The sequence below is a fragment of the Leopardus geoffroyi genome, chromosome D1, assembly GCF_018350155.1.
Source record: "Leopardus geoffroyi isolate Oge1 chromosome D1, O.geoffroyi_Oge1_pat1.0, whole genome shotgun sequence".
NCBI lineage: Eukaryota > Metazoa > Chordata > Mammalia > Carnivora > Felidae > Leopardus > Leopardus geoffroyi.
Window position 1 is genome coordinate 55966586 of NC_059329.1, and position 11421 is coordinate 55978006.

Genomic DNA, 11421 nt, shown 5'->3' on the forward strand with positions numbered 1-11421 from the left:
GTCTCCTGTGCCCCCAGAGCCCTCAGCTCCATTCTGGGCGCAGGCAGGGCTCTGAAGCGTTAAAGGCATAGCTATCGATGGTACAGTCTCATTTTCCCTGTTAGATGCAATGTAATAGGACTTTGCTAAACAGCTCTTCTGTGTCAGACACCGGAGGATGCCTGGGGGTGCCAGAGAGAGCCCAGACATGCTGCCTAACGAAGCAGACTGAGTGTCAGGAGGCTTGGGCTCCGGGCCTGGCCCTGCTGCTGGCTGACGATAGGACCTTAGATAGGGGACCACCCTCTCTGGGCCTCAGTTGGGGATGGCGGTTTCTTTTTGGGGTGATGAAAATGTTCTAAAATTAGATAGTGGTCCCGGTTGCACAACTTTGTGAGCATACTAGAATCCACTGAATTGCACATTTAAAGTTTTATTTATTTATTTAGTTAGTTAGTTAGTGAGTTAGTTAGTTTTGAGCATGAGCGGGGGGAGGGGCAGAAAGAGAGGGGAGACAGAGGATCCAGAGCAGGCTCTGCACTGACAGCAGAGCCCGATGTGGGGCTCAAACCCACGAACCATGAGATCATGACCTGAGCCAAAGTCAGACACATAAACAACCGAGCCACCCAGGCGCCCCTAATCCACTGAACTGCACATTAAAAAAAACAACAGCAACGATGGGGTGCCTGGGTGGCTTAGTCCGTTGAGCATCCAACGCTTGCTTTTGGCCCAGGTCATGATCCCAAAGTTGTGGGATTGAGCCCCGCATCGAGCCCTGTGTCGGGCTCCACACTGAGCACGGAGGCTGCTTAAGATTCTTTCTCCCCCTCTGCCACCATCCCCTGCCTCTATAAATAAATAAATAAAAATACCTAGGAATAAATTAAAAAGAAAACAAAAAACAACAAAAGAAAGATGGTTGGACAAGATGATTTCTAAAAGAAGGAACGCCAGTATTTTGGGGGCCTACAATACCCCAGGGCCAGGACTCAGCTCGTTATCTCACAGTATCTAGAGTTCCCTCTGGTTCCGACTGCTCGTGATCCATCACGATGGTATTCACACTGCGATCGCTCATCAGTAAGTCCAACTTGGACCCCTCCTTCGGGCCTAAAGCTAGTCTAGAGTCTGGGGAAGGGGAGGGCCGGGGGTGCTGTCTCTCCCCCACAGAGCTCAGAGCCTGTGGAAGAAATCAGAAGTGCACCTTGTACCCAAGAGGTTGGTTTTTTTTTAGGACTAGCTCCTTCCTTTCCTTTCCATGTATAGGGAAGAACCCCAAATTACATGATGGCACACAACCAGGTGGCCGTACTGGGGGCCCTGGGAGTTGATTTATTCACCGTTACACTGGAGCCTTTGGCTAGAGTGTCCAGGATACAACAGTGGGTGAGTCAGACCCAGCCCTGCCCTTAGGAAGGGAGACAGACTTTTAAGCAACCAAATACATAATTAAGAATTTCTTTCATGCCTGTGATTGTCATCGGTGCTGTGGAGGAAAATACACGAAATATTGAAGGCACCGGTGTGGCTTGAGCTGAGTTCTGAAGGCGAGTAGAAACAATGAAGGGGTGTGGAGAGGTGGTGATGGCATAGGGCGGGCTGTTCCAGGCAATGCCAAGGCCCTACGTGTCTGCAGAGGAAGGCCAGTGTGCACAAAGAGGGTGGGGGGCAGGGGGGCCAGCCACAGGCACAGGCCAGGCCCAGCCACACAGGACCCTCGAGGCTGGGTACTCTATATACCTGTGTCTGTATGCTTGTTGTCCCTACTCACTCCCAGCTGTCCCGGTCCAGAGAATAAACTACAGCCACCCTACTTATGGGCCCCATTCAGGCGTTTGTGCAAAGAACAACCAGTGTTCCAGGAAGGCCCGGTCATTGCTTCCTCCCTCGCGGCCTCCAAGCCTGCGGCTCTGCACGTCCGGGAGCAAGGGCCTGCCAGCCTGAGCAGCCGCGGTGGTTATTTGAGCTGGATGATGTGTGAAGAACCCTGCTTGGCAGCCCCCTGGCCATCCGGCCACGCTGCCCTCCTCCTGGGCAGACCCTGCACCCCCACCTCCCCCCACGCCGGCCCGCCAGTTTCCCCCACTTCACTATCTTGAGGTGAGAGCTTTTCCACCAGGTCTCAGGCCAAGCATGGTTCTTGGCTCCAGGTTCGGTGAGCCGGTTTCCGGCCATCCCCGCCCTCTGCTGCTCCCCGAGGACCCGCTCCAGGCCTCGGCTGTGGCCTCATGCTCTTTCCACTCTCGTTTTTTCTTTTTCTCTCCGCGTGACTCTCCCCGAGCCGGGCCTCTTTCTATCTTGCCTTCTTTCTTTTTTTCTCCCTTTTCTCTAGGGTAGCGAGGGCATTAAGGGAAAAGCATGTGCTTTGGGAGAGATGGAACGGGGTTCAAATCCTAGGTCTGTCACCTGCTGGCTGTGTGATCTTGGGCAGATGTATCCTTCTCTCTGAGTCAGTTGCGGGTTCTATGAATGGAGACGATCCTCCTGTTTCTCTGGGTGGTTGTGAGCGGAGAGGAAGTTCACAGAGTGCCTCCGGGGGAATCGGAGGTAGTTGACAAACGGTAGTTTCCTTTTCCCTTCCTTTTGCACATTCTTCTCCCTGAGCTTCTGCGGGTTTTGCTCACTTAAGCACAAAGTAAGAAACAAAAGCCTCACCCCCCCGCCCATCGCTAGACCCCAACCACCTTGCTCTCTCTCGCACAGCCCCACCACACCCAGACTGAGTGCAGCCAACAGCGTCAGGATACGTGTGGCCTGCCTGCTGCTAGCCCCGTGGCCGAGAGGCCTTGCTGGATGTCCTGGCTGGGACTCTCTGCCATGGGATTCCCGACGGGGACATGGGAGGTGTCTTCTGAGCTGTGCTATGACGCAGGCACCAGAGTCTTTTGGTTTTTCACCAACCTAAGGACAAGAGAGGCAGCCTTTCAACATCCCCCCACTCCTTACACACTTCTCACTGCTCCCCCTCCCCATCACACCTTGCACTTTCTAGCTTCCAAACCATTGCTTGTGTCCCCAACCCCGCCTGGAACCCCCTTCTGCTTCCTCCGTCTCATTTTGAGCCTTATACTAGCTCTGGGACTTAGATGTGACAGAAGAGGAAACTGAGGCTCAGGGGTACCTAGATGTTGGTATTTTTTACAGTGAGAATGTGTTCAGGGGTGCCTGGCTGGATCAGAGTTCAAGCCCCATATTGGGCATGGAGCCTACTTAAAAAAAATATAAAAACTGAAAAGAGAGAATGTGTTCAGGACAACATATTGTGCTATTTCTTAAAAGACAAAGTGAAGTAGTTTGCCTGGGGTTATACTGGATCTGGTCCATGGGATTTCACATTTTTCATTTGTTCTCCCCCCTCTGCCACACTCTCTGTCACACAGTTGTGACTACAAGGACCTTACTGTAACTTGCTGCTTGGATGTCATTTTAAAAAAGGTAATTATGTAAATAAACCCATACATTTATGGTCAATTAATTTATTATTTTTTTAATTATATATAGAGAGCATGAGTTGGGGAGAGGGGCATAGGGAGAGAGAGAGAGAGAGAGAGAGAGAGAAAGAGAGAGAATTGGAAGAAAGCTCCACTCTCAGCATGGAGCCTGATGCAGGGCTCGATCCCCTGACCCTGGGACCGTGACCCCAGCTGAAATCAAGAGTTGGGTGCTCAACCAACTGAGCCACCCAGGCGCCCCCTATGGTTAATTTTTGACAGGAGAGCCAAGACAATTCAATGGAGAAAGAATAACCTTTTTAATAAATGGTGCTGAGACAACTGGATACCCACACACAAAATCCCCTACCTCACACCATATACAAAGACTAACTCAAAATGGATCACGGATCTAAATAAGAGCTAAAGCTAGAAAGCTCTTAGAAAAACACGTTGGTGTGCATCTTTGTGGCCTTGGATGAGACAATAATTTCTTAGTTATGACACAAAAAACATGAGCAACCAAAGGAAAAAATAGAAACTGGACTTCATAATACTTAAAAAATTTTGCGCTTCAAAGGACACTATCAAGAAAGTGGAAAGACAACCTAAATAATGGGAGAGAATATTTGCAAAAGAGCATGTGGTAAAGATAGAACATCCTAGTATCCTGTATACATTAAAGAACTCCTATAACTCAACAATAACTTTTTTTTAAAAGATAATCCGATTTTTTTGATGAGCAAAAGATTTGGATAAACACTTCTTCAAAGGAGATATACAAATAGCCAGCGAGCACAGGAAAAGGTGCTCAACACCATCAGCCACTGAGGAAATGCAAATCACAACCACAATGACATACCACCTCACGTCCGCTGGGATGTCCAAAATGCAAAAGACAGAGAATAATAAGTGCTGGGGAGGACGTAGAGAAATTAGAACCTTCATACACTGCTGGAAGAAACGTAAAATGGTGCAGCCACTGTGGGAAGCAATTTGGCAACGCCCCAAAAGTCATATAGAGGTACCACATAATCCAACAATTCTACTCCTCTGTATGTATGCAAGAGACTTGAAAGCATAGATTTCATACAAAGCTTGTACATGACCATTCAGAGCAGCGTTATTTATAATAGCCAAAAAGTGGAAGCAGCCCAAGTGTCCACCAACTGACGAATGGACAAACAAAATAGGGCATTCCATGCAGTGAACTATCATCCGGTTATAAGAAGAAATGAAGCAGTACCGATATAGGCTAAAACATGGATGAACTTGCAAATGAACGTGAAATGTCTAGAACAGGAAAATCTATAGCAACAAAAAGGAAATTAGCCGTTGCTATGGGCGGAGGCATTGAGTGGAATGGGGAGGGATAGGTGTGGGGTTTCTCCGTGGGCTGATGGAAATGTTCTGAAATTAGAAAGCGGCGATGGCTGCACAAATTTGTGAATGTACTAAACACCATTGAACGGTACATTTTTTTTTTTCAACGTTTATTTATTTTTGGGACAGAGAGAGACAGAGCATGAACAGGGGAGGGGCAGAGAGAGAGGGAGACACAGAATCGGAAACAGGCTCCAGGCTCTGAGCCATCAGCCCAGAGCCCGACGCGGGGCTCGAACTCACGGACCGCGAGATCGTGACCTGGCTGAAGTCGGACGCTCAACCGACTGCGCCACCCAGGCGCCCCCACACGCACCCTTTTAAAGTGTACCGTTCAGGGGCGCCTGGGTGGCGCAGTCGGTTGAGCGTCCGACTTCAGCCAGGTCACGATCTCGCGGTCCGTGAGTTCGAGCCCCGCGTCGGGCTCTGGGCTGATGGCTCAGAGCCTGGAGCCTGTTTCCGATTCTGTGTCTCCCTCTCTCTCTGCCCCTCCCCTGTTCATGCTCTGTCTCTCTCTGTCCCAAAAATAAATAAACGTTGAAAAAAAAAAAAAATAAATAAATAAAAGGGTGCGTGTGCATCTCGATTATGTCTTTTTGTTTGTAAGTGGAGGGGACCTTGCAGAACACTTAACCCACTATCCACCTCCCACCCCTGCCCATATGAAAGGTAGGGAAGTTATAGCCCAGAGAGGGGAAGAATCACACAGCAAGTCTGAAATAGAGTAGGTATAGAACCCAGAACTATATTCACTCCCACCCCTCCTGCCCAGACACTTAGTTCCTGGAGGACAAGAGCTTTTATTAACCTTTTATTACATTTTTGTTAAAGTGTGCATAGCACATCGCAGAAGTAATAGGACGGCTCCTGTTGCAAGAGTCTAGAGAAAGATCTAATTCCAATGAGCCTAAGGAACACAGATCCACGGGCCCACTCACCTGGGAGGGACAAGGGTGTGCTTGTGAACTCAGATGACCTCCCCTACGCCGCTGCCTGTTTCTTCTCTTCCTTCCTCCTTCTCCTTGTCTTCCTCACAAGGCTGGAAGCTCTGGGGAATCACAGCTTTAGAGCTTTCCTTCCAAACGGGAGCTAACTTTCTCCCAGAACCCATTTGTGCAAGCTGAGGACAACAGCTCTGTTTGGTCTAGTTGGGTCATATAAAATGGCTAGGAAGATGGAATTCTCCAGAAGGCCAGGCCTTCTAGCAGGCTACTGGTCTCTGTGACCGCTCCCTAGAAACTCAGAAAGTAGGAGGGTGGCAGGGGAGAGATGCTTTTACCATCAGGAATGGGAGGGAGGCTGGACAGGCAAACATCCAGCTGCCCTCTCCCCTTAGAGTCCAATGTGGGAGGGTCTAAGAGCCAAGGAAGAAGGCAGCCAGTTTTTAGATGCAGAATGACCTGAGATGTAAATCCCAGCTTTTCACTTTCCGGCTACGGCAGGAGGGCAGGTGACACTTCCAGACCCCAGCCTCTGTTTTCTGGATGGCAAACGAGGACAGTGGCTCCCAGCCCATAGATGAGTAAATATTTGAGATACGGAACACAGAGTGACAGCTCGGAGGCAGGCACACAGTAGGGGCAATGCTAAGGGGAGTTATCATTGTTATTGATGCTTTGGTGGATGTTCAGCCTTGGGTCAGAGGCTGAGGATTCTGAGAAAAATGCTTCAGACAATGGAGACTTGCCAAGGCCCAGATCTCGGAGGGTGGCAATGAAAGGGACCGCTCCTCCCTGAGTAAGGATCATACAAGGTGTCATATCTCTTGGGCATGACTCGGGGTCAGCCAAGTGTTGTCCCAACCTGCTGGTGACCTTGGGTTGGTGACCTGCTCTTTCTGAGCTCAGTGTCCGCTGAACAAGAGAGCACTGCTCTGGATGACTGCTCAGGCTTCCTCCTCATCTAAGGCTACTGTGACTTAACAAGTGTCACCTCCTGAAGTGGCTTACACCCCCCCCCCCCATTCTATAAAGGGATCGAGTAGCCCTCATTGTTGAGTTGAGCTCTGCTCTTTGCAAGGTGCTGTGCTGGGCGTGGGGACTCAGATGACTCTGACTGGGCCCTGAAGTTTGCTAGAGGAATAGACATGGTCATCTAATGAGGGGAGCTCAGTCACTGACTCCCTGTGTGACCCTGGGTAAGTCGCCCCCCTGCTCTGGAGCTCTCTTTTGCCCCATTTGTAAGGGAAAGAGTTAACCATGGGGATAACAGCCCGTGGCCAGGCCCACAGCCCCATCTGGTCCCAAAGAGGTGGTTGGGTAGCCCATCCCCCATACCTTAGCCTCTGAGTCTAGTGACATCATCTCAAATCCTCTGTTTCCCTGGCAACTGGGGTGCTGGCTGAGGCTCCCCAGGGGCCCAGGCCGTCTGGATTTCCTTACATATAACTGTACCTTGTCCACATTTTCACAATTAAATTGTCAGTTTGGGTTAAGTGTTGTCTGCTGACAGCTGTCAACCTCTCTCTGGCTCCCCTCACTCTTCACCCAGAGCAGGTAAGTGAGAACATCTTCCCCAGGCCCTCAGTGCTGTGGAAAGAGGCTAGGATGGGAGTGGGAGGCAGGAGATCTAGGTTCCGGCCCAGCTGTGCCATACATTTGCTGTGTGGTCTTGGGCAAGTCGCTTGCCCTCTCTGGGCCTAGGTTTCCCCATCTTAAAAATAGGGCTAATCATCTCTGCCCAGCCTCCCCCCTTCCCAAGGTAGCTGCAAGTCTCAGAGGAGCCCGTAACTGTGACAGGGCTTAAAAACTGCAAAGCTCAGCTTGGACGCCAGGATGGTTCATAAAATGAGAGAGCAGATCTGGAAAGGGATTCCTCTGAGTCCCCACCAGATAAATGGGTAGGGTTAGTTCCCCCTCTGGTCTACCCTGCATCCGGGTCCTGGCCCTAAAGACACAGAGTACAGGTACCGGGCCAGAGGGTCAAGGGCCCGAGGGTCAAGGGCCCTGCTTCCCGTGACAAGTGTGCCCATGCTGAGTGGCCAGGCTCTCTCTCCCCGTGATGGGCCTAAGCATCCCTGCTCCCACCCCAATTCTCCCCTCTCAGGCTCCCAGGAACTCTCTCTCACCTCCCCTCCTGATTCCACCCCGCCCCCCCCCCCCCACCAAGATCCGCCTGGACTTGAATCCCACACCCGATCTCATCCCCCCCTGCTTCAGACCTCCTCCAGGCTGCCCTTGGCAAAGCACACGCTGCTTAGTCCAGCACTCAGGGCATGGGCCTGTCTTCCCCAGTCACTGTCCTTCTTGCTGCCCTAGATGCCAGCAGCACCGAGCCCCTGACTCACCCTTCCCTGAAACCAAACTTCTCCCTCTTGTCTTTGCTTAAGCTGCTCCCACTGCTGGGAATGCCCTCCCCCACCCCGGCCACCTGACAATTCCTCCCCCACCTGCACATTATTTATACAGACATGAACGCTAAGTACAAATGAGCTCTCCATCTGGAACTGTTTATGTACCTGGCAGAAAAGGAACTAACCTTTATCAAGGACCGATTACGTGCAGAGCATTTTACATATATCATCTCTTTAAACCCCACTGTAACCCTAGGCGGTAAATTTCACCACTCCTATTTTCCAGATGAGATAACTGAGGCTCAGAGACAGGAAGTGTCTTATCCAGGGCCGTACAGAGGTGGGATTGGGGTTATACCCTAAACTGTGCGATCCCAGAACGTGTGCTTGTTTGGGGCCCTGGGGGAAACACTTCCTTATGGTTACGAGGTGGCCGGCATTCTGTGTACATGGAAATACTTGCTATTAAGGGAGGTTGTGCTGTTTTGCAAAAGCCAGGAGCCACTGTGATATACCTAAGGATGTCACATAGAATAGGGGATGCAGGCAGAAGCAGGGCCACCAGAGGGGTCATAGGTCTGTGCTCTAGATGGAGGAGAACCTTCTCCCAGGAAGAGGTTGTCCTGGAGGCAGGGAGCTCCCTTCCCTGGGGGTTTGTATGCAGAGGCCGGGTGAGGACATTCACTCACTCACCTGGCAACTTTGGAGCACCCACTGTTCGGGGCCTTGACGGAGCCCCACGGGAAGGCAGCGTGGGCGAGATAGAGCCAGTCGCTAACCACATGATGCTCCCCATGCCATGGAGACATTTCTGCTCCAGCAGCCAGAACTTCAGAGATATGACAGGGTGGATGGCCCGACTCCGCGGTTCTGAAATGACCTTAGACAAATGCGTATTTTTAGCTTTTTCACTGTTGAAGCCTAGTTGCTTCAGGCGTCTCTTGCCAGGTAACAAACCATGTCGATTTTTAGTGGCTGAAAGGAACAACTGATGGATTCCCCTGATTCTGTGGGCCAGCTGGGCAGTTCGGCTGCCCTCACGCGGCCACACTCCCTTGACTGGTGGGTCAGCCGGGCCTGGGTTCTGCTGGGATGGCGGGGCCAGCTGGGCCTCAGGGCCGCCCTCTGCAGTAGCCCGTATCATTTAGCAGTGCAGCCTGGGCTTCTGACGTGCCGCTGGGCTGGGCCCCAAGGGGGTGGGTGCAGAGGCAGCAAGGGCCCCCGGTGTCTGGGCTCTGGAACATGCACAGCTTCACTTCCGGCACATGCATGGGTCCAAGCGAGCCATGAGGCCAGCCCAGACCAAGGGGTGGGGAAATAAATTTCACCTCTGGATGGAGTCACGTTTCAAAGGGGCGTGTGTGTCCTGGGATGAGAGGAATTGGTGCCATTAAAAAGCTACCTCGTGGAGCGCCTGGGTGGCTCAGTCGGTTAAGCGTCCGACTTCAGCTCAGGTCACCATCTCGCGGTCCGTGAGTTCAAGCCCCGCGTCGGGCTCTGAGCTGATGGCTCAGAGCCTGGAGCCTGCTTCCGATTCTGTGTCTCCCTCTCTCTCTGCCCCTCCCCCGTTCATGCTCTGTCTCTCTCTGTCTCAAAAATAAATAAACGTTAAAAAAAAAAATTAAAAAAAAAAAAAAAAGCTACCTCGCTGCCCTTCCCAGAAAGACTTCAGACCAGTGACAAATGACTACGTGGCTTATGGGCTGGATGTCAGGAGCCCTGATGTCCCTTGTCTCCTGCACCACATACTGAGTGATGTGAAACCAATTGTCTCCTCTCTCAGACTCAGTTTCTCTCTGTGTGCCATGGGGGCACTGAGTGTGGTGATCTCTGGCCTTGTGTGTGTGCAAGGTGAGACCCAGGTACAGAAACAGTGAATTGTACCATATCAGAGAAGCGGAAGCCCAACCACAGAAGAAACTGTCCCAGTGGCTCACTGCTTCTCATTATTCCAAGCTTTGGCTATTGGCCGCTACATAACGCGGGGCGGGCGGGGGTGGGAGGGAAATGAGGCCCATGTGGGCTCAAAAAGAGCGACAAGAAGCACAAACGAGTTTCAGACAGCACTCCCCAAGGCTGCCAGCACCCCAGCACCAGCCCCCGGACCCTGGGGAATACAGCTTTCCCTTCAGGTCACCAGCGACCCCAGTTTCTCCTCCAGCTGCCTGAGCCAATCGGTTTTTCTTCTGTGTAAGCTAGCTGGGGTTGGGTTTCTCTCCTGGAGTTGAAAGAGGCCTGAGAAACACAAACATTGTCTTCTAACCAGTCACCACTACAACTAAACAATCGAGAGTTGAAAGCGGCCTTTCAGAAGTGACGCCCTCAGTAGACCTGACTGGTGGCATTTTATTATGTGCACCCAGGAAAGAAACTTCTCGGCTGTCCCTGCCCACCCCCCCCACCTCCCCCCCCCCCCCCCCAAGCCTGCTCTCCGAGGCTTGTAAAACAGCAATCGCTCCCTGGAGGTAACTGAAGAAGAGGAGAACAGAACTCCCTCCCAGGCAACTGGCAGAGGCTTGGCGATAGGCCAAGGCAGCCACAGCCTTCGGTTCGCGGCCACCACTCACTGACTGCAAGATCTTGCAAGACTTACCAGACAGGGCTGGGGTCGGTGTAAGAGCAGAGCAATGCGGGCCTCGCCCACAGGCACCGAAACTGCTTAGCACACAGCGGGTGCCTGGTCAACTGATAGTACTTCTTTCCTGCAACGTTACCTGCCAGTAAATTCGAAGAGAGGGGTTTAAAGGTGCTCCCATTTTGCAGATGATGAAACCAAGGATCACAGAGGCTGAGAGACTTGACCAGGGTCACGCAGCGGGTAAGTGAAGGGAGGGGGAACCTGAGAGCCAGGCCCAGGTATTCTGATGATATGCCTGCTGCTGTTTGATCACCCTCCCTGTTTGTCTGGAAGATGTGGCCTCAGGGGGCATCCCAGGCCCTGGGTCAGAGGCCAGCTGGGCCGGGTTACTCTGCGCAGACCCTTGTTCACCTGCCTTCCCGGGAAGGCCTTTCTAAAATGCACTCTAGTATTGGGGCATCTGGGTGGCTCAGTCGGTTAAGCGTCCAACTTTGGCTCAGGTCATGATCTCTCCATTGGTGAGTTTGAGCCCCATATCTGGCTCCACCCTGACAGGACGAAGAACCTGATTGGGATTCTCTCTCTCTCTCCCTCTCTCTATGCCCCTCCCCAACTTGCGTGTGCTCTCTCTCTCTCTCTCAAAATAAATAAACTTAAAAAAATAAATAAAATTCGCCCTAATGCTGGAAACAGGACCCTTTGGTCTCATAGTGTCCACTGTGCTCGTGGTTTATCCTGTGCCGCAAGTAAGAGTG

General features: G+C 51.7%; 1 long non-coding RNA gene across 1 annotated transcript; it reads right to left on the minus strand.

The window, feature by feature from the left end:
• Positions 1–1294: 1294 nt before the first annotated feature.
• On the minus strand, positions 1295–11171 carry LOC123601139. The gene is made up of 3 exons (XR_006713988.1): positions 10682–11171; positions 8782–8968; positions 1295–2883 (listed from the first exon to the last, which is right to left on the minus strand). It is a non-coding gene; the product is annotated as an uncharacterized LOC123601139 (long non-coding RNA).
• Positions 11172–11421: the final 250 nt, after the last annotated feature.